At 45.6% G+C, this 23193-nt stretch overlaps 1 pseudogene; it reads left to right on the forward strand.

The window, feature by feature from the left end:
• The window catches only part of LOC119320704, a 61219-nt pseudogene extending 40835 nt beyond the window's left edge, over positions 1–20384 (forward strand).
• Positions 20385–23193: the final 2809 nt, after the last annotated feature.

Here is a 23193-nt window from a genome sequence, read left to right on the forward strand (position 1 = left end):
CAATCGACTTCAGTTAGCAGTAGTAGCGAAGGAATCGCTCTATCGGGTTCAGTTAACAGCCATCGATGGATCGCTCGGGTTCAGTAACGCGTAGCCTGCAGTGCAATCGCTCGGGTTCAGTTAGAGCCCAACGCCTTGCTCCGGTTCAGTTAGAGCCAATGCCTCGCACACTCGCGTGTACGTGTATGAGAGAAACGCGCATCGCTCGGCCCTCGACCTCCCACCGTAACCGGCAACTCCCCGAAATTTTCCTCCCCCTCACTTCTACCACGGTTTTTTCCGTCATGGACGGCCCAAAGAATGTCATGCAGCTGCGTCTCCGGCCCGCCCAGGACGAAAAGCCCATTTTCTGTCATGATTTTTTGTCATAGAAGTAGGAGCCCACCACATCTATGATGATACCGGGTTTTGTCACAATTATCGTCATAGAAGTGTCATATGTATGCCAGAAAAAAATTCGTTCGGCCCAAAATGTCAGGATGTGTCTTTTTTTTGTAGTGAGGGCTTTGGAGCATATCACTAAGCACTTTGAGCAAACAAGCCATTAAGAAACACCTCATCCCCTCTTAATAGTATTGGCTTTCCTATGGACTCAATGTGATCTTGGATCACTAAAAGTAAAATGTAGAGTCTTGTGCTTTGAGCTTGAGCCAATCCTTTGTCCTTAGCATCTTGAAGGGGTTCCACATCCTCTAGTCCATGCCACTCCATTGTTGAACTTATCTAAAACATACTAGGTAAGAGTTTTAGTCCAACAAGAGATATGTTGACATTAATTACCAAAATCACCCAGGGAGCACTTGTGCTTTCAATCTCCCCCTTTTTGGTAATTGATGACAACATATATCAAAGCTTTAGATAAAGATATAGAGAATAACAAGTAAAGCTTTGGAAAGACATGCAACATGCATAGGCTCCCCCTACATGTATGCAATCATGTAAATATGGAATATAGGAGCATGTGAATGCATAAGCATGACAGAGTAAGCAATGTGTTACATGTATCTTGGCTATATGCACCAGAGCAAATGATGTGAATATAGGAAATGTTCCTCCATGCTCATGAGTCCTTCTTGCAAACAGTATGTACATCGGCAAGAGATCCTCATACACATGACTGTGATGCATATACTTACCTTGTGGTCTTGAGTTGGCTTAGGAGGAAATGAACCTGCGTAAACAAGGTTAGATAACACAGATACACCTACTAGCCAGAGCAAACAAAAGAAACCACAAGAGTACCAAGACTGGGATGACATGTAGAGAGTGAGTACTCAGTACCCCATTGGATATAGACATGTCCCCAAAGGTAAAGATCTACAATGAATTCAAGGATTTCCTTCCCTTAGATGTCTTGCTCCCCCTGAATTTAGCATGACACTGGGAGAAGATAGGGAACATAAAATCAGAGCAAAGAAAAGAAATAGAGCTAATGCAAACAATCAAATATGAACATGTCTTTCCCCTCTTAAAGACATGTGACTTCTCTCCTCTTGAACACCAAGCATCTGGGGTCTTTTGAAGTGATACTTCTGTCTCCTTGTAGGAGAACTCTCTCCCCCTGAGTATTTTCTCCCCCTATAGAAATGATTAAGCTTTGATGTGATCTCCCACCCCCCCTTTGACATCAATTTCCAAGAAGGGTTCTTCTGAATTTTTGTTACAAATAGGTTTGGTCCTTGAGTCACAAAACAAAGTAACAAGTCGAATGTGATGCTGGTAGAGGACAAGAATCATTGAGTGGAGCTGGATCAAAAGAATGTAGGAACAAGTGGCAAGATGTCTTTCCTGCAGTGAAATCGGTGGCACCGAGTTGTGTGCTTCGGTTGCACCGAAAGAATTCGGTGGGACCGAAAACAACAGACCGGTGTGACTGAGCTCATCACAGACAAAACACTTTTCACCTCAGCTCACTAGTCAAGTAAGATCTCACAAGGATTTGCAAGGAATTAACTGAAAGATTTGCAAAGAATTGGATGCAAGGAATGCAGAACAAAAAAGAACCAGAAAAGAAATCTAGATGAAGTTTTTTTTTGAAAAGGGAAACAAATATGCATGAGACAAATGCAAGAGCGCAGAAAAGAGCACAAGAGAACTTCATCTAGAATTGGTCGGTGAGGGAGTCCTGGATTAGGGGTATCCGGATAGCCGGACTATATACATCGTCCGAACTATTGAAGCGTGAAGATACAAGACTCAAGACTCCGTCTCATGTCCGAATGGTACTCTCCTTTGCGTGGAAGACAAGCTTGGCGATCCAGATATTATATTTCCTTCCTTGTAACCGACTCCATGTAAACCCTAGCTCTCTCCGGTGTCTATATAAACCGGAGAGGATGGTCCTTAGAAGGCCGATCAAAATTACAATCATACCATCATAGGCTAGCTCTTAGGGTTTAGCCTCTATGACCTCGTGGTAGATCTACTCTTGTACTACTCATATCTTCAATATTAATCAAGCAAGAAGTAGGGTTTTACCTCCATCGAGAGGGCCCGAACCTGGGTAAACATTGTGTCCCTTGCTTCCTGTTACCATCAGCCTAAGACACACAGATCGAGACCCCCTACCCGAGATCCGCCGGTTTTGACACCGACATTGGTGCTTTCATTGAGAGTTCCTCTGTGTCGTCGCTTTGAGGCTTGATGGCATCTTCAATCGCCAATAACACGGTCCAGGGCGAGACTTTTCTCCCCGGATAGATCTTTGTGTTCGGCGGCTTCGCACTACGGGCCAATTTGCTTGGTCATCTAGAGCAGATCGACAGCTACGCCCCTGGCCACCAGATCAGGTTCGGAAACTTGAACTACACAGCGGATATTCGCGGAGACTTGATCTTCGACGGATTCGGCCCTGTGCCAGGAGTGCCGGACAGTCACGACGAGCACGGCCTAGACCTGCCGTCGGACAATGCTCGGGACATCACCCCTGCATCAGCCTCGGATCTAAATCCGGAACAGGTTGCGTCGCCCAAGGACAGAAGGGTAGACCCCACCCCGCAGGCCGCATACTCATCGGCGGTGGAGCCGAACACAGGTCTCACCTCTATGGAGGCATGTAACCCCGGGCCCCCGGACTCGTATCCGGTAGTTGGTTCCGATCCGCATACCCTCGAGCTAGTCAAACCAGGTTGGGCTTCAGTAATGGAGTTTACCGCTGTGGACATCTTCCAGCACTCGCCCTTTGGTGACATGTTGAACTCATTAAAGTCTCTCTCTTTGTCAGGAGGCTCTGGGCCGAACTATGTTCGGCCTGAGTGGGAAGCAGGCGACGAAGGAATTCGTTGCCTACCCATCACCCACTTCATTGCCACGATCGATGATTTAACCGACGTTCTTGACTTCGACTCCGAAGACATCGATGGTATGGACAACAATGCAGGAGAAGCTCCAGAATCTATGGGGCGCGGGACTACTACCTTGTCACACGATATATACGTGGTGGATACGCCCAAGAAGGACGACAACGATAATCCGGAAGATAAAACACCTCGGCAAAAGCCAAAACGGCGGCGCAAACACCGCTCAAATTCCAGCAATAGTAAAAATAGCGACAAGAGCGCAAGAAGGATCGATATACCAGTAAACCCCAAAGGCAGTAACGACCACATGGACCCAGCGATGGAGTAGGACGAGCCAAGTCACGCCAAACCGAGTTCGGAGCAAATACCCGATCACAATGATCCGAAGGGACGAGCTCATGAAACCGCCCCAGAACAGGAACACAGTCCGGACGACGATGCATTCACCATTCCGGACGAACGAGTGGAACGAGACAACCTCCACCGAAAGCTTATGGCCATAGCAAGTAGTCTAAAGAAGCAGAAACAACGGCTTAAAGCCACACAGGAAAAGCTCAGTCGCAGATGGAATAAAGTGCTAGACACTGAAGAAAGATATGGCGACGATCGCCATTCAAAAAGCTATCCAAAACGCAAGCTACTGCCAGAATTCGACGACGAGGCCGTTCCACCAAAGAATAATACAACCAGAAGACCAGACGTACCGCTTCACAACCACAACAGAGCGGCTACTGACACCGCGCACGATCTACATGAGAAGCTGGATAAGAAGGCCGGTGCAGCCAGGTCCATCTACGGATCTAAAGGACACACCCCGGCGAGGGACTATGGTCACCCAAATGCTCATACAAGCCAAATACCAGTTCGGAATAAGCACCGGACACAACAATAGCAGACTACATGCCACAACGCGCCCAGATACAGAGGGGTTGCTCACCCCCTGTGCTTCACCGAAGAAGTACTGGACCATGAATTCCCACAAGGCTTTAAACCTGCGAACATAGAGGAATACGACGGAACGACAGACCCAGGGGTCTGGATCGAGGATTTTATCCTGCATATTCACATGGCTCGTGGGGATGACCTCCACGCCATCAAATACCTTCCCCTCAAGTTGAAGGGACCAGCTCGACACTGGTTCAAAAGCCTCCCCGAAAATTCAATCGGGAGTTGGGAGGAACTCGAGGACGCTTTCATGGCCAACTTTCAAGGGACTTATGTCCGGCCTCCGGATGCAGACGATCTAAGTCACATAATCCAACAACCCGGAGAGTCCGCCCGCAAGCTTTGGAACAGATTCCTAACTAAAAAGAATCAAATAGTCGACTGTCCGGACGCTGAAGCCTTAGCAGCATTCAAACACAGCATCCACGACGAATGGCTCGCCCGGCACCTCGGCCAAGAAAAGCCAAGGACAATGGCAGCCTTAACAGGCCTTATGACCCACTTTTGCGCGGGTGAAGATAGTTGGTTAGCCCGTAAAGGCAACAGCGACCCCAACACATCCGAAATAAGGGATGGCGACGGGAAGCCACAGCGTAATAAACACAAACGCCAAAACAAGGAAGAGAGCCCAGATAACACAATGGTCAATGCCGGATTCAGGGGCTCTTGACCTAATCAGCAAAAGAAGCCATTTAAAGGCAGTAAAGAGGGACCGTCCGGTCTGAACAGAGTCCTGGACAGACTATGCCAAATTCATGGCTCCCCGGAGAAACCTGCGAACCACACGCATAGAGAATGCTAGGTTTTCAAGCAGGCCGGCAAATTAAATGCCGAACACAAGGGGAGGGAAACACCAAGTGAAGACGAGGATGAACCTCGCCAGCCAAACACTAGGGGACAGAAAAAATTTCCTCCAGAGGTTAAAATAGTAAACATGATCCACGCGACTCACACATTCACAAGAAGGCATGAACGTGCGCCCAGAGACGCGCACGATGTAGAGCCCATCGTACCCACATCTGACCACTGGATGTCTTGTCCGATCACTTTCGATCACATGGACGGCCAAACTAGTATTCGGCACGGAGGATCACAGGCCTTGGTGCTTGACCAAATAATCGACGGATACCGTCTCACCCGCGTCCTCATGGACGGCGACAGTAGTCTCAATTTAATATACGAGGACACTATCCGCAGAATGGGGATAAACCCATCTAGAATTAGCCAAAGCAACACCACCTTTGAAGGGGTGATACCAGGCGTTGACGCCCACGGCAGGGGCTCCGTCGTGCTGGAAGTAACATTTTGCTCCCCAGGTAACTCCAGAAGCGAAGAACTACTCTTCACCATCGCACCCTTCCAAAGTGGCTATCACGCATCGCTTGGAAGAGCGGCCTTCGCCCGCTTCAACGCATTGCCGCACTATGGCTACCTTACACTCAAGATGTCTGGTCCATGTGGCGTCATCACCGTTAGCGGAATCACAGAACGCTCTCCACGCGCAGAGGAACACGCGACGGCCCTGGCGGCCGGACTATAAGCGGCCTCCAAATATCAAAAACATGACTGGTCATTACGGCCACAGACACGGTTAGACGAGTCCAGTAACCCGAATAAAACTGAACCAGGGCACCGTTTATGAAATCCCATAGCGGATACCAGGGGCTATACATATTTAACACAGCATCACGACTGGCTCAACCTTACCGGCAGGCCAACATATTACACCTTTATTATTAATCGCATACTTACGTTGTACTCTCCTACGAGTTTTTTTCCACAGACAACGTTTGCGCGATACCCTTCTAGGATACGGCACGACGAAGACAAAGGCGCAGGCGTGCAGCAGGGCCCTATTCAACAGGTTTCTTTTTAGATTAAGCCCCTGTGTAAACCTTTTCTACTGCCTCTTGTTGTTTAACCATCCCATGGGTTCCATACCCACAGAGGATACTGTCGTTATTGGCATTTCGCCACGACAGATTAAAACGCACGTACCTGGAAATTTAGGGCTTATAATAGACTCTAGTCAGCCTATTTTCTTTTAAAAGACCGAATACCCTTGGGAGTGTTTGGCGTCACGAGTTTGGCCTTATATGCATCAGCTCCGAATCATGTCTTTGGTATAATGTTGGGTTTGCCCGGCTCCTGGGTTTGCCGCCTTACATTTCGTTATTATCGGCTAAGGCGGGCCAAAGGAGAACTACTGCGATTGTGGCCTGATTATTCCGGATGAGCACCTCAGTAGAGAAAGCTGAAAACTGACTGTCATGATACAACGAGAGACTATTCAACCACTCGAAGACTCACCGGAATCTCTAAGGATTCCTCCGCATTAACGAAGGGTCGTTTCCCGGCCATGTACACACGCACCCGTATTCGGATGCACGCGAATGTACCAGGGTCTACATAGTAGCCCCACCGTTAGACCCCCATGGCTAAGCGAAAGTGTTACAACTATATAGTCCGGTTGCCTAGTTCGACGTGCGATCACCTTCTTAATGAACCAAGACATTGGATCAAGTGTGATTAAGCATATTTCTCGCGGACACCCCCGCATTGTATGCGTGGGGGCTAAAGCCAATGACTGCTAACTTTCGGACTACTCATATCTATATAAAAACGGCCGCAAAGGGGACACAATAATACTTCCGGGCAAAAAGTATAAATATAGCCTCATAACCGAAATAAACATTGTTTTTTACAATGATTCGACTTATCACTCGAACAAGACATTCTTCGAGCACTGCGCCTCTATTAGGCGGGCACCTTCTGTGACCTGTGCCAAGTAGTGCTCGGCCGGATATTGGCCCCTCGCCTGATCCTGGGTCGCTATAATGGTGGCCTCCATATCCGTCCAATAGGCCTTAACGCGGGCAAGAGCCATCCGCGCACCCTCTATGAACGCCGACCTCCTCATGGCATCAATCCGAGACACGGATCCAAGGAATTGCTGCACTAATCCAAAGTAGCTATCCGGCTTAGGCCCCTTCGGCCAAAGATGGTCTATTACAGACCGCATTGCAAGCCCGGACAGCCTGTGGAGCTCCGCCACAGTAGCCACCTTCTCATTTAGCGGCAGCGGGCGAGTGGGAGCATTGAACTGCGACTAGAAAAGCTTCTCCACTTCTTTATCACCTTGGCCCTCGAAAAACTTAGCAGCGTCAGTTGTACTATTCGCCAAGTCCGCATATGCGTCTCCAGGACTCCAGCGCCCAGCCAGGGGAGCATACTTCAGATCCAAAAACTTCGTCCGCAGTAAGTAGGAGTCCCCAGCCATGATTTTGTCGGCCTGTTGGAGCTTCTCCCGCATACCCCGGACCTCGGTCCACATCTCCTTGGTGGCATTAAGTGCCTTGTCCAGCTCGGCCGAACTAGCCTTATTCTCCTTTTCAAGGAGTACCTACCGGTCGGCGGCATTCTTCAACTCCTCAGCCATTTCGGTTATCTTTTCCTCGCTTCGGCGATGAGCAGCCTGTTCGACTCTCAATTCTTCGGCCGCCTTTAGGGCAGCCGCATTGCTAGCCCGAGCTTGTTCCTTGGCCTGAGCAAGTTCCGCCCTCAGGGCCTCCACGGCAGCAGCACCATCTGCAGTACAAACACATGGCATTAACATTATGCCACTCTCGCATTTTCCCATACAACATAATAAGGGAAGCAGGGCACATACCCTGTGACTCTTCGAGTCGTTTGTTTACCAGCGTGATATCGGCATCAATAGATCCGATCTGCCTCCTCAGTTCGGCAACTTCAACAGACTGGTCGGCTGTCGGATCCTTATATACCTGCGCATATGTACGGCTCAGCCATTACTATATGATCCCTCGTTTGCCGCCTATGGCGGGCAACCAGAGTCTCAGGGGCTACTATCCACAGGGAGCACACCTAGCGCGTGCTTCACAACCAAAAAATAGTGTATTTTTCACTACATACCTCAAAGCCTTTGAGCAGGCTTGTAAATGCCTCATTCAAACCGCTGGTAGCGGATGAAATCTTCAAGCACCGTGCTCATTAAAGAGCGGTGCTCCTCTGAGATCACGGCTCGCTCTAGAAGGCCCGTCAGTACGTCTGGCCGGACATCAAACTGTGCCGGACCCTTCTCATCGCCCCCGTGGGAGCCAAACGCTCCGGGCTCAGGGCGACTGACGTGTTCGCTTCCGGCTTCGGCAAATCCAGACTCCTCCGTGACGACACCTCAGTGTTGCCCGCTTCATGATGCGGAGAGGTGGGTGGGGTCTGACTCATCATCTCCGGAGGAAGATCCCCCAAAGACGAACTCTGTCGAGAGGAGATGCTCGTCGGACTGCAAAAGACGAAGTCCCGGTTATGAATCTCGGAGAAACACCATACCTTTGAATTAACGATTAACTTACAGCTTGGTGGAGGGCTGGCCCATTGGTGGGCACGGTGCGGTGAGGGTGCCTGTCGCGGCAGAGCCCCCTGGTGATACCTTCTTCCCTTGTTTGGGCATCTCCGCCTCCAAGTCTTCGGAGGCGGCCCTCTTCCTCCCACGCGGGGAGGAGGCTTTAACCTCCCCTTCCTGACTATCCTCCGTAGGAGAGGTAGCGATTCCCCTAGTCTGGATGCATAGTGTGTGAAGTTCGGCTTCACTGCCCTTCCCTTCGCCTTTCCCTGAGGGGATTTTGCTGAGCACCCGGCCAAGCATCTTGGCAACGGTCGGACTAAGCGAACCTTCAGGAAGTAGCGCCGGACACCTGATTCTCTCCGCCTTGATGAGCCATTCCTGGCCACGGAGGGATTTTCAGAATAATAGTTATGATAAATATAAATGAAGTGTCCAGCTTTAAGGTTACTTACTTGGGCATCTGGGCAATTGCAGCTTAGGCCCGCATCCTCGGTGGCGTCTGGACACTTTACTTGTGGTCCGAAAAATAATTTACACATCCCTTCGAGCTTCAGGCGAAGAAGTGCTTAATAGTCCGCGGACCCTCCGGATTAAACTTCCACATCCGGAGAGGCCGATGTTTGCATGGCAACATCCGTTGGATTAGCATCACTTGCATTATGCTGACAAGATTTATGTCCCTCTTAATGAGCTCCCGAATGTGATTCTGCAGTTTTGGTACATCACCAGCGGGCCCAAAATTTCGTCCTACGTCAGTTCAAGACGCTAACTGTGACAGAGGGCCCAAGCGAAACTCGGGGGCAGCTACCCACTTGGTGCCTCTGGCAGCTGTAACATAAAACCACCTCCGTTGCCATACATCAGATACTTCCGGGAAAGAACTCTCTAGCCATGGGGCATCCGCATTCCTCCTTATTATGGCACCTCTGCACTCTGCATGTCGCCCCTCGATCATCCTCGGCGTCACATTGAAGGTCTTGAGCCATAAGCCGAAGTGTGGGATGACGTGGAGAAAAGCCTCGCACACAATAATGAACAACGAGATATGGAGGATGGCGTCTGGACCGAGATCATGAAAATCCAACCCATTGTAGAACATGAGCCCCCTCACAAAGGGGTCGAGGGTGAGGCCCAGGCCTCGGAGGAAGTGAGGAACGAACATGATGCTCTCATTGGGCTCCGGCGTAGGGCTGACTTGCCCTGGAGCAGGAAGCCTGTGCTGGATATCGGCGGTCAGGTACCCGACCTCCCTAAGCTTCGTAATGTCCTCCTCTTGTATAGAGGAGGCCACCCACTGGCCTTTTGCGTCGGATCCGGACATGTTGGAGGATCTGAGGTGCTGGAGCTTAGGTCTTGGGTGCTAGAACTCGAGGTGCGAGAAGGAGCAAGGGAGGTGGAAAAAAGGCCCCTTTATAAAACAGATGAATATCAAGAGTCCTCAGTGTGACCGCTTGAGACTTATCTAAAATACACAGAGTCATGCCAACGGTCGCCGTAGGGTCACACACGCCCATATTGATGAAAGATCCCGTAATAAGAGGAACACGATCTCTGCTTTGGCAGGACGTGCCAATAAAACCGCCTCGCAACGCGAGTCGAGGTGGGGCAGGAAACGCCGGTTCGTGTTGGACCAGGCCATGATGCAAGGGCACGATGAACAAGGATTGCCAGCAGAACAGGTTTATGCTATGTTCCCTACAATGGTGTGTGAAGATCATCTTGCAGAACTGGACACTGTTCGTAGTATCAGATCCGGACACGGTCTACGTGTTCGATAATTACCTTGGAGTATTCAGAGAAGGAACCCGCCTTGCAATGCTGAAGACAAGACTGCACGCCGGACTCACCATCATTGAAGTCTGGTTCAGGGGCTACTGAGGGAGTCCTGGAATAGGGGGTATCCGGACAGCCGGACTATATACATCATCCGGACTATTGAAGCGTGAAGATACAAGAATCAAGACTCCGGCTCGTGTCCGGATGGTACTCTCCTTTGTGTGGAAGACAAGCTTGGCGATCTGGATATTATATTTCCTTCCTTGTAACCGACTCCATGTAAACCCTAGCTCTCTCCGGTGTCTATATAAACCGGAGAGGATGGTCCTTAGAAGGCCGATCACAATTACAATCATACCATCATAGGCTAGCTCTTAGGGTTTAGCCTCTACGATCTCGTGGTAGATCTACTCTTGTACTACTCATATCTTCAATATTAATCAAGCAGGAAGTAGGGTTTTACCTCCATCGAGAGGGCCCGAACCTGGGTAAACATTGTGTCCCTTGCTTCCTGTTACCATCAGCCTAAGACGCACAGATCGGGAACCCCTACCCGAGATCCGCCAGTTTTGACACCGACAGTCGGCGACAATGTCACCTATGTTAGAGTATATTGACTTAGGAGTCAAGTGAGATCACTTGATCATAGGTCATACTCATCGTTTAAGCTCAAAATGGGGTTACCATTTTTCGTTTAAGCATTTTGATGTATTCACATCTTGTTGAGTTTCTTTGACTCATGACTTGGAGTAAAGCTTCTCTAAGATGGAATAACATACCTTGGGTGGTGGTGTTGATCGTGATCATGTAGTTGAACTTGTGTGGGTTGCTCAAGGTTGTTGTAGCTCATCAAGAGTTGGGAGCTCCACTTGGAATTTGAGTTCATCTACCTACATGGGTTAGTCTTGCAAGGAAGAGCACTTGTGCATCCAAAATGACAATCATAAGATTCAATATAGAATTTCTCAAAGGATATGTTTGAAGGGTTTCGTGCTTCCTTGTCTTCAACCACCATTGTGTAGAGACTTGGTGATGTAGAATTTTGCTCAAGATGTGAGTGGGTTGCAATCTCATAGATTTAGATTCATCCAAGTACCTACAAGGGTTAGATGACATGCAAGGGTGCAAATATATCCAAGACATATAAATAGCAACATGAAAGAAATATCAAGGATTAGTCAAAGGCGCATGCCTTGCATGTATCCAAATGGAGTTCCTACTCCAAGTTTGAAGCATCAATGATGTTCAATTCACCTCTCAAAAGGCAAAAGACTTTCTCATCAAGCGGTTTGGTGAATATATCCGCTAATTGCTTATCAATGCGAACATGCTTAAGATCAATGTCCCCTTTGGCAACATGATCTCGAATGAAGTGATGACGAACTTCAATATGCTTAGTTCGAGAGTGTTGCACGGGATTGCGAGCAATCTTGATAGCACTTTCATTGTCACAAAGCAATGGAACATGTTTCACATATATCCCATAATCCTTGAGAGTTTGGGTCATCCAAAGTAATTGAGCACAACATGAACCAGCGGCAATGTATTCCACTTCGGCTGTGGATAAGGATACTGAGTTTTGTTTCTTGGAGGATCAAGACACAAGAGATCTACCAAGAAATTGACAAGTACCCTAAGTGGACTTTCTATCAACCTTGTCTCCGGCATAGTCCGAATCGGAGTAACCAACAAGATCAAAAGAAGACCTCTTAGGATACCAAATGCCAAAATTTGGTGTGTGTATTAAGTATCTCACTATCCTTTTCACAGCCTTAAGATGACATTCTTTAGGGACCGCTTGATACCGTGCACACATGCACACACTTAGCATAATATTGGGATGAGAGGCACATAGATATAACAATGAACCACTCATGGAGTGGTAAACCTTTTGATCAACTGGTTCATCATCTTTGGTCAAATCAAGATGTCCACTAGTAGGCATGGGTGTAGTCATACCTTTGCGTTCTTGCATATTGAACTTCTTGAATAAGCCATTGGTGTACTTTGTTTGAGAGACAAAGGTACCTTCCTTAGTTTGCTTGATTTGCAAACCGAGAAAGAATTTGAGTTCACTCATCATAGACATCTCAAACTTCTCTGACATTAGCTTTCCAAACTTCTCACTAAAGTGAGGGTTAGTCGAACCAAATATAATATCATCAACATAGATTTGGCAGACAAATAGTTCTCCATTAACCCTTTTAGTAAAAAGAGTAGAATCAATTTTTCCAATTTCAAAGCCTTTTTCAATAAGGAACTTGGTCAAGCATTTATACCACGCTCTAGGAGCTTGTTTAAGACCATAAAGAGCTTTGTGACGTTTGTAAACATGATTAGGTTTCTTAGGATTGACAAAGCCATGAGGTTGCTTAACGTAAACTTCCTCCTCTATTTCACCATTTAGAAAATCACTTTTAATGTCCATTTGGTACAAGGTGATATCATGGTGGTTAGCATAGGCAAGTAAGATGCGAATGGACTCAAGTCTAGCAACGGGGGCATATGTCTCACCATAGTCCATACCTTCGACTTGAGTGTATCCTTGGGCGACGAGACATGCTTTGTTGCGAACTACTTGTCCATCTTCATCTTTTTTGTTGCGAAACACCCATTTGGTACCAATGATGTTGTGGTTGTTGTCAGGCTTCTCAACCAATGTCCAAACTTGATTTCTCTCAAAGTTGTGTAGCTCTTCATGCATGGCATTTATCAAATCCGGATCTTCCCATGCTTCTTCAACCTTCATAGGTTCAATCCTAGAGATGAATGAATAATGTTCACAAAAGTTAGCCAAACGAGTTTTAGAGCGAGTGATTCTCCCGGTTTGGATATCATTGTAGATTTGCTCGACGGGATGGTCTTTGGCGACTCTTGCTCAAACTCGTGGAAGCTTTTGCTTGGATCTGGGTGGAACATCTTCTTCATCTTGTTCTTCTTCTTGGACTTCTTCATTGTTGATGTTGTCGTTCTCTTGTCGTGGTGGAGCAGGAGGTTGTTGATGTTCATCTTGGTGTACTTCCTCATTTTCTTCGTCTTGGTGTGTCCCACTTGTGGATTCTTCCGTATCAACTCTTGGTTCACCTTGTCGTGAGGTGGAAGATTCCACTTGGACGGATGAGGTACTCTCCTTCACCTCCATTGGACGAATCTTGCCAATAGACAAGTCTTGGATTGCTTCCGAAGGGTCGTTGTCTCCTACATCAATTGGCAATTGCTCTACTTGCGAGCCATTAGATTCATCAAACTTCACATCTACCGTCTCTTCAACCTTTCGGATGAAATTATTGTAGACACGGTAAGTGTGAGAGTTTGAGCCATAACCAAGTAGGAAACCTTCAGAGATTTAGGAGCAAATTTAGAATGACGATGTTTATCAAGAATGTAGCACTTTGAGCCGAATACTCGAAAGTATCCAATTTGGGGTTTGTTACCGGTGAGGAGCTCGTATGCCGTCTTGCCGAGTAGCTTGTGAAGATACAAGAGATTTGTTGCATGACAAGCTGTCTCAACCGCTTCCACCAAAAAGTGCTTCAGTGTCTTGTACTCATCAAGCATCGTTCTCGCCATTTCGATGAGCATCCGGTTCTTCCTCTCAATAACTCCATTTTGTTGAGGTGTGTACGTAGCCGAGAACTCATGTGAAATCCATTCTTTATCAAGAAAGGTGTCCACATTTGCGTTCTTGAACTCCGTTCCGTTGTCGCTGCGAACCTTCTTGATCTTCACTTCAAATTGATTTTGGGCCTTCCTAGCGAAGTTTTTGAAGATCTTTTTGGACCTGCGATTTATCATCGACAAAGAACACCCACGTAAATCTTGAAAAATCATCAACTATAACTAGACCAAAAGAATTTCCACCGAGACTTTTGTAAGCGTTGGGACCAAAAAGATCCATGTGAAGTAGCTCGAGCGGCCTCCTCATGGTCATGATGTTCTTCACGGGATGCCTTCCTCCAACCTGTTTACCTGCTTGACAAGCGCTGCAAAGTCTATCCTTATCAAATATGACATTGTTAACATCGAGGATATGATTACCTTTAATAAGCTTGTCAAGGTTTCGCATGCCCACATGACCTAACCGTCTATGCCACAACCAACCTTTAGAGTATTTAGCAATTAAGCAAGTTCTAGGTTGAGCCTTTTTAGTGAAATCAACAATGTATAGATCACCTTTGCGTATACCAGTAAAGACCATTTTATGATTATCTCTACGAAACACTTGGCAACCTACTTCGGTAAATAGGACATTGAAACCAAAGTCAGCTAGTCTAGAAACAGAAAGCAGATTATAGCCAAGAGATTCAACGAGCATGACATTTTGTATGGAGCTATCATGTGAGATGGCCACCTTACCGAGGCCAATCACCTTACCCTTTGAGTTATCACCAAAAGTGACATACTTTCGAGGGCCGTTGTTTTCAGCAAGCTCATGAAACATATCTTTATCTCCGGTCATGTGATCAGTACATCCACTATCAAGAACCCATTCCTTTCCTCCTGCCATGTATCCCCAAAGATTTTCCATAATACCAAAGTGTCTCATTGCATCATCAAGATCAAAGTCACTATCATCATCCTCATCATAGTATCCATGTTCAACATCGTCATGTGATGGATCAATTCCTAGAGAGGGTGATTCGTTAGAATGAGTTTGACAATGATCTTCTTTATGGATTCAAATAGCTTCGGAAATAATGCTAATAATTCCAATGTATCCTTTGGCACGCATAAGATTTGTAAGCTCAAATAGACAATCACCAAACTTAGGATCATTGGAATTCATCTTAAGGCAATAGAATTATGGAGAATTTCATCCAGATTTTGCAAGGAATAATTTGGAAAATGCTCCTCAAGAAATTTCCATATGGTGTAGGCACACTTAAGAGTAGGCAAGCAACCTATCAAGTTTCTAGGCAAACCTCTAGTGATAAGATCAAATGTTCTAAGATTGTGAATCATGTCAATTGACTCATCAAGGGTAGGATGCATAGGAGCAACATGAGGTGCGCAAGGTCTAGTAATGTACTTGTTCAAATGATATTCATTAAAAATCACAAGCATCTCATTTTTCACTCATGAAAATACTCTCCATCAAGTATAGGCACTCTATGTCTAAGACTCCCCAAAGTAGACTCATCCATCTTCCTCCAATGGTGATTAAACCAAAGCAATGGAGACCAAAGCTCTGATACCAATTGAAAGGATCGAGAAGAGGTGTCTAGAGGGGGGGTGAATAGACTCTAAGTAAGAAAAGTTGCCGTTTTTAATCTCTTTAAGTTGAAGTGGAGTTTTGGTATAAGTTTTAACATTCACAATGCATATCAAGCAAGCATGACAAGATTATATGAGCAGCGGAAAGTAAAGCATGCAAATTGCAAAAATGTAAAGGGATGGGATTGGAGTGTGCAAACGCAATTTGGAGACACGGAGATTTTTATCCGTGGTTCCGATAGGTGGTTCTATCGTACATCCACGTTGATGGAGACTTCAACCCACGAAGGGTAACGATTGCGTGAGTTCACGGAGGGCTCTACCCATGTAGGGTCCACGAAGAAGCAACCTTGTCTATCCCACCATGGTCGTTGCCCACGAAGGACTTGCCTCACTCAGGTAGATCTTCATGAAGTAGGTGATCTCCTTGCCCTTACAAACTCCTTGGTTTAACTCCACAATCTTGACGGAGGCTCCCAAGTGACACTTAACCAATCTAGGAGACACCACTCTCCAAGAGGTAATAGATGGTGTGTTGATGATGAACTCCTTGCTCTTGTACTTCAAATGATGGTCTCCCCAACACTCAACTCTTTCTCACATGATTTGGATTTGGTGGAAAGAAGATTTGAGTGGAAAGCAACTTGGGGAAGGATAGAGATCAAGATTTATGTGGTAGGAATGGAATATCTTGACCTCAACACAAGTGTAGGTGGTTCTCTCTCAGAAAATGTATGTTGGAAGTGTAGGTATGTTCTGATGGCTCTCTCCACTAATGAAGAGTGGGTGGAGGGGTATATCTAGCCTCCACACAAAATCTAACCATTACACACAATTTAGCAAACTCGGTGGGACCGAATCGTGAAACTAGGTCAGACCGATTTAGTTCATAATGTGACCGTTATGAATTTCGGTGGGACCGACATGATCAACTCAGTAGGACCGATGTCCTAGGGTTAGGGTAAAGCCTCAACTCGGTTTGACCAATTACACAAACTTGGTGGGACCGATTTGGGTAATAAGCGAAACAGAGAGTTGGCCAGACAAACTCGGTGGGACCGATTGCATACCTCGGTGGGACCGAAATTATTGCAATAGGCAACAGAGAGTTTGCAAGCCCATCTCGGTGAGACCGAGATCCCATCGGTGAGACCGACTCGATTAGGGTTTCTAGCAGTGGCTATGTCAAGAGAACTCGGTGGCGCTGGATAGAAAGGTTCGGTAGGGCCGAGTTTGACTTTTGGTTTGGGACATATGTGGATGTGAGAAAGTGGTTGAGGGCTTTGGAGCATATCACTAAGCACTTTGAGCAAGCAAGCCATTAAGCAACACCTCATCCCCTCTTAATAGTATTGGCTTTCCTATGGACTCAATGTGATATTGGATCACTAAAAGTAAAATGTAGAGTCTTGTGCTTTGAGCTTGAGCCAATCCTTTGTCCTTAGCATCTTGAAGGGGTTCCACATCCTCTAGTCCATGCCACTCCATTGTTGAACTTATTTGAAACATACTAGGTAAGAGTATTAGTCCAATAAGAGATATGTTGACATTAATTACCAAAATCACCCAGGGAGCACTTATGCTTTCATCCCTTCTCCCTAAAACTGCACTGTTTGGTAGCCATGAAATCATTGGCATGTGGATAAGTGAAGGATTTCTTCACGGGGCCTCGGATGACTTAGAAGAACTTGGAAGCAAGTACTATAAGGAGTTGATACTGAGGAATCTTATAGAGACAAATACAGTGTATATTGAACAAAATGTTTGCAACATGCATGATGTTGTGCGCTCATTTGCTCAATTTGTGGCTAGAGATGAGGCACTAGCAGCTCATAGTGGAGAAACTAATATTTTTGGTAAACTTAGTGCACATGAGTTTCTTCGGTTATCTCTAGAAAGCAATGCATCAGAACTAGATGGGTTAGACTGGAGTTCTTTGCAAGCACAAAAGACACTACGGGTACTAATATTAGTTGGCTATATAAATATCAAGCCTGGTGATTCATTGGTTCATTTTCCATGTCTACGAACTTTATATATAGGTTCTGCAGATGTAGTAGCATTGCTTGAATCTTTGCATGAACTCAAGCACCCGAGGTACTTATCCGTAGAAAAAACTGATATATCTAGCCTACCAGATTGCATTGGAAAGACGAAATTCTTGCAGTATATTAGCCTTAGAGAATGCAAAAATATTGTGGAACTTCCACATAGCATTGTAGAGTTGGAGCAGCTAAGGTATCTTGACTTCAGGGAAACAAATATAAATGGCATACCTAGGGGGTTCAGTGCTCTAACAAACTTGAGGATAGTACGTGGGTTTCCAGCCTGGGAGGACGGTGATTGCTACAGTTTGGAAGAGTTGGCCCTCTTTCTCGGCTCAAGGATCTTGGAATATATGGATTGGAGAATGTAATTATGGTAGGGCCAAGGATCATGTGCAGCATAGGCAAAGCTTGGCAAGAAGCAGCATCTCATTAGGCTATCCTTAACTTGTGGTAGCAGACTAGGATATGATGGGATTTTTAAATAGGAGCAACAACGAATCGAGAAGGTGTTTGATGAGCTTTGCCCTTCGCCCAGGTTAGAAACTCTCATCATTGAGGGATATTTTGGCCGAAGGCTACCGTTGTGGATGATGTCATCATTAGATGTGCCCCTCAATAGCTTGAGGATTCTGTTCATTGAACACCTGGCTTGCTGCACACAGCTTCCTGATGGCTTGTGTCAGCTCCCGTATTTGGAGTTCGTCATACGTGCTCCAGCCATCAAGCGGGTTGGACGAGAATTCATGCAGTCCTACCATCAACACAATCCTCGTCCTTCCCAGATGGTGGCTGCATTTCCAAGATTTTAAGAGATGCTTTTAGTTGGGATGGTGGAATGGGAGGAGTGGGAGTGGGAGAAGCAAGTGCGAGCCTTTCCTGTCTTGCAGAAACTTGTGCTATCTAACTGCAAATTGAAGTGTCTTCCTCCTGGCCTTGCTTCCCAGGCAAGTGATTTGAATACATTATCACTATAGTATGTTCATGGTCTCGTTTCTCTGGAGAACTTTCCATTGCTGGTTGAGCTAAACATGTTTGAAAACCTTGACCTGGAGAGGATCACTAATTTCTCCAGACTGAAGAAGCTTGTGATCAACCGCTGCTCAAAGATGAAGGTGTTGGAGGGTGTTCCTGCACTCCAAAGGCTAATACTCATAGATATACTCATGGAGGCACTCCCAGAATACATGTGAGGTATAAACCCAAGGCTTTTGGAGCTATATTGCAGCCTAGCACTGCTCACTTCCATAGCCGCGGGACAATCTGGCCCTGAGTGGGACAAGTTCAGCCATGTTGAGCATGTCAAGGCATATGCACGCGAAGGAGGTAATTCAAGGAAATGGTATGTCTTCTACACAGCTAAACCATACAGCTTGGAGACAAATGTGAGCCTCTCTTTCGTGTCGAGAGGTAATTTAGCATTTCTCGTTCATCTTAATTTTTCTGTTTATATTCTGGTTATTTGAACTATTCTCTTTGTTTTTCTACCTTTCATCACCATCTGTTACTAGTTTTTCCTCTGAAGAAAACAGATGAGTAGCTTTTTATCATTTTGTAATGCCTATTTGTTGACCAATGCTACTCTCTGATTTGGTGGAGTCCCTCATTTGCTAAGTTTATGTTGTTCTCACTTGTTCCCTACTACCCGTGCTTATATGATGTTTTGTTGCATCTTGCTATTTTAATTGTCACATCTGAGCTCGCTCTTATGGATTGTGTGTAATCACTTTTATGTTTTTTTCTTATGCAGGAAGCTTAACTTTTTTAGATGACACACTAAGATTTGACTTTGTCTTCAAAATGACAAGAAAAACCTTTAGCTACATCTGCAGCTTGGTGATGGGGCCGTCAATGAAAGATATGAACAAATGCACCTTTATTGACGGGAGGGTGCTATCTTTATAAGATCGAGTAGTTGTTGCTTTGAGAAGGTTGCAATGTACTGAGCCAACAAAGACCATAGCATCCTCTGTTGGTGTGAGCAAGTCAATAGTCTTGTTGGTAACTGAGAGTTTCATTTATGTTGTGTGGGAGCAGTCACGACACCACTCGAGCTGGCCACACTCTAGCAAAATGTATAAGATCAAATCCATGTTTGGCAAGATCCACAATATGAATAACTGTTGCGGTGTTATATGTACAACTCACATACCATTTGGACCAAACTGGGACCATGAGAAGAGTGGTAGCACACTGATGCAAGTCATCGTTGATCCAAAGATGAGGTTCAGAAACATTTGGTTGGGACCAGCGGGTAGCATGAACCAGTTGGGCCTTTTGCAGGACTCTAAAATCTTCAAAAGGTGTGAGAAGGGTGATTGGCTGAATAGCAGCAAGCTAAAGGTAGCATTAGATGGATCAGAAGCTGGGGAATACATAATTGGTGATGCAGGATATCCTCTTCTGCCATGGCTACTCACACCTTACAAGGAACGAGACCTGTCAGACTCCAAGGTGCAGTTTAATAGGGGACACTCCTCAACCACAACCTGTGCTCTGAAGGCACTGGCAAGGCTCAAAGACACATGGAAGTACCTGCAGGGAGAGATGTCATGCCCTGTCAATCTAGGCACTCTATATAAGGCTAGCATAACTTCTCCTACTTATTAATTTGATTGTTGGTTGTTCTGTTCACTAATTTTTCATATTTATTTCCTCCTGGTGGATGCAGATGAGGAGGATAAAGTAGCTGCATCAGGAAAACAAGAAACAAGAAGAGCAGACAAGAACGGCAGATGAAGATATCATTAACTAGGTATTACTGCTAGCACGCTATGCTTCAAGTCCTGTTATTCCCTCCATCCAGAAATATCAGAGTTCTTTTTTTCTTGGTTTGTTCTTTTGATATGGCAGTAATGCTAGTGATAATCTTGAACTGGTCAACTACCTTGGTTACTACAGTATATGTTAGTTACAGAACTCCAAAAGAATGGTAATTGATACAAATTAACTATCAGCAGTGCGTTGACTTATACTCTGTACTGGCAATTGATTTAGCCAATGATTCATATAATAGCATGTGTGATCTGGTTAATAAATTTAGTAGCTATACTATGCGTGGAAACATGAAAATTACTGATATATTAAACCCTGGCGCATGGTCAGGTGGAAGGGAGGCCTTCATCCTGCTGGTTGGAGTTTTTGGATGCATGAATGAATACAGATAAATGCTGGCAATGGAGGCAGCGACTACTTTGGTGCTGCAGCATGAATCCAAGTTGAACAGTTTTTTATGTTTCGTCATCTATCTATTAGGAAAAGAGAAATATTATGTAGTCTGTACTTTATGACTGTACGGGCAATAAGCTTTTGGGTGTTGAAAAAAATGGCAAAAATATTGCACAGATGCATCAAGACTAACTATCTGTTGTTTCCATGCATCAGTAAGTTGGTGCAAACTGAAGAATTTGCCAGCATAGTGGCAGGGAATCCTGTGTATTAACATCAGGTGTATATATGTTTTAAGCAGTAATCATGTTCAATGGAACTCCGGGGGTAGTAAACCGGAGTCATATTTCTTTTCTTTTTTCTTCCTTGTCTGGTTGTTTGGTTGGAGTCTTGGGCACATGAGGAGAATGGAGCTGACTGACTTCAGAAATCAACAATGCCGGCCAACTTTTGCTATGTTGCCGCATCACAGTCATACACATTGTTGATCTAGACCCTGTTCGGAGTTCCACAAGCTCCGTGAAATCCCGGGAGCTGCAGAGCCAGGAAACAAGGGCTCCGCGACTTTCAATAGTGACTCAACATGCTGTGGGAGTGGAGGTGTGGAGTGGAGGTTCTGCTACGGTGCTACCACAACTTGGTGATAAAAAAGGCCAATTAAGTCGCCATTTCAAGCAAAATATAACAAATTCCCCACATAGAATTCAATTGGCCGATTCTCTACACTGATTTTTTATGCCTAACTGCTAACAAAGTGCCAATTCAGTCCTAGATAATGTATATGACTATCACAAACGAATGGAGTACTGGCGATCCTACAATTAACCGGGCAAACGCGGCTCTAACAAATGAAATCATGGTATATATTATCTAACGGAGTGCCAAATGAATCACAATGGTGGGACAACACTGAAGAATTGTGCCTCTGCTATTTCTAGATGTGTTGAGAACCGGAGAATTTGCGAATATAAGGGCAGGGAGATGTGTATGTTTATGGCAGGCAATCTTTAGTGAGAAACTCAAAACCAAACACTCCTGAAGCCAAATTGCAAATAGTGTACAGAGCAATGTTACCTGGCGCTCCTTTTTCAGTGTACACTATACATTAATAGAAGCAAATCTTATTGGACCAACCGATTCCCACATCGATCGGCATGTAAAAAGTAGTACTTCCTCTGTAAAGAAATATCATATTGTTTTAGTGATATGAACGATCTTATATTTCTTTACCAGAGGGAGTACATTTCTATGGTGGTAGTGCGTAGATGCACCTTTCCCCTGCCAGCATGGGTCCAAAAGGACATACACATGTCTATTTTTTTCCTGAATTTATTGAGGATCGCAGAATTATCTTTTACATGCAGGATCATATACGTTGCTGCGAGCCATTTCAAACATCTGGTAGAAAACAGACTTCTCTTTCCATCGTTGGCTCCAATTTCGTACAGCGAAGCAACAACAAGCATGTGCTACCAAATCTCCTCGTCTTTATACAGGTCACAACTCGAACAAATGATAGCTATTCTCTTCGGCTGGTTCTCGACTACATAATGATAGCTACCCTAGCCTTTAGTACTTTCTTTAGATACTAGGAAAAGCAGGGACACCAGTGTGCCAACCTAGCCGCTGTTAGCTGCACAACTAGATAGTTCATTCTTCTTCAGGAAGTAGACATCACATGCATGGAGGTTGAAGGTCAGAGTCCTTTTTTGCAGACAGAAGAGCGCCTTCGTTTTAGAAACACACTTGGTGGTAATGACCTAGTGAGAGTATAGAGTACATGGAAGATGAAACTTCAGTGATCAAACCGTCTTATTTACTTGCGATTGCGGTGTAGAAATAATATATTTTGGCACTTCAACTTGTAACGAGATGTATGTAGCTCTGTTAATGGGCCATGTATTAAACTGTCAGACCCGAGTTGGCCTGAAGAACTAGATTCAGAGAAAAAAGTCTGAATTTGGCTATTTCATTCGCTTTCAGAGGAAAGATTAGAGCGTTCAAGCTGCTTACAAGGGAACCTAGCCAGCCAGGAACACTGGCGGCGCAAAGGGGGAAACCCTAGAAAACTGGGAGATGGTTCTCGCGTCTCCAAATTGCTGGCTTTATAGCCTTACAAGCCAAGAAAAGAAAAGAGGGAAAATGGATACAGAGTGGTTGAGGCTGTAAGCCTTTGCCGGAAAGTGAACAACGACGCATCCAAGATGGAGAGCCGTCCGATGTGTGATCCACGGTGTCAGCATCATCATAACCCGCGAAACAGTACGCGTGAAGGGGAGACGTTGGATTCGAGATGGACGGCTCGGCTGTCTTCGCGCGCTCGCAGTGGCCATTCAAATTAACTAAACTTCGTCTTCAGGTGTTGATTGGTTGTCGATGG

This window comes from Triticum dicoccoides, chromosome 6B (assembly GCF_002162155.2).
Source record: "Triticum dicoccoides isolate Atlit2015 ecotype Zavitan chromosome 6B, WEW_v2.0, whole genome shotgun sequence".
NCBI classification, from domain to species: Eukaryota; Viridiplantae; Streptophyta; class Magnoliopsida; order Poales; family Poaceae; genus Triticum; species Triticum dicoccoides.